The following is a 1,291-nucleotide window of genomic DNA, read 5'->3' on the forward strand; positions in this document are numbered from 1 at the left end:
TTCCATACGAATTATTATTGTATTTGTATTGTTTCATTTCGTTACAATTACGACACACTTGCTATATATATCTATATATATTTATTTATATAATTTAGTACTAAATTCAAATACAGAATTACTAAGTTTAGCATGTCTAAATGTATATATATCTATTATTTTTAGCTCTGTTTAAAAGTTTTTTTTTGCTTTAGTTTGACTTACATCCAACAACAAAAAAATTATGTACATATATACATATATGTATGTATATGTACGTATGTGCGCACACACATTTTATAACATTTTTCGAAAATGTTTAACTTAATACTAATATTATGAATTATTTTGTTTGCCTGACTAAGCGCTAAATGCTGTTGAAATGTGATAATAGAAGGAAATAAAGGCGGAACTGCCTTATGTTGATAGGATTTACGAAAAAGTTGAAAACTTAAAATATTTTTTTGCATATTTTTGTTGTTTTATTTTGGGTTCGGAAYATTAAAGTTGCTAATGTTACTATCTTGTGGCCAATGGATTTTCGAAAAAGGTGATAAGTGAAAATATTTTCTTTTCAATAATTTTTGTTGTTGTTTTTTTTGCTCAATAGAGACTATTTTAGAATTTCTTTCTTTAGCTGTTTGGTTCGTTATAAAACTTTGTTTTCGACTGCGGCGCTTTCAAAAATTAGTTTAACATGTTCGATTTTGTAAAGAACGAGAAAATATTTTTTAACAACAGCGCTTCTTTGTTTTTRTTTTGCTAAAAAAGGTGAAAAAACATATTTTATTTGCCTTTCTGTTTCAGTTTGAGTTTCTGTTTCTGTTTCCGTTTCCATTTTTATTTTTTCTTTCGCTTTGTGTAATAATGCTACGGACTACAGGAAAGTGGGACAAATGTTACGTAACTATTTAATAGTAATTTAACGCACTTTACTTACACTTTAAATTAGCTTAAGCCACTTTATGTAAGTGATGTCACTATTAATTATATTTACAGCTTTCTTCTTGTTAACTAAAGGCTTTAACATTTAACACAAAATTATTTAATTGTAATTATTTAGATGCTAGAAAATAGCTTTTTACAAAAATTTACAGTTTCTATATTTACGTTTACTTTTTTTACACATAATATTTCCGCTGAAATTTTAGTTTCAATTAAAAAAAATAGGATTCAAAATTTTCGTGCTTGCTTTCACTTACGTTTTTATACACAAGTTTTATATTCGTCTACTAAAACAACGGTAATTATAAAATGTCAATTTTAATAATTTTATTTTGTTAATTTTTTTCAATTTTATTTTAATTTTTTT

The sequence above is a fragment of the Bactrocera latifrons genome, unplaced genomic scaffold (assembly GCF_001853355.1).
Source record: "Bactrocera latifrons isolate USDA-ARS-PBARC rearing strain unplaced genomic scaffold, ASM185335v1 scaffold_27, whole genome shotgun sequence".
Taxonomy (NCBI): domain Eukaryota; kingdom Metazoa; phylum Arthropoda; class Insecta; order Diptera; family Tephritidae; genus Bactrocera; species Bactrocera latifrons.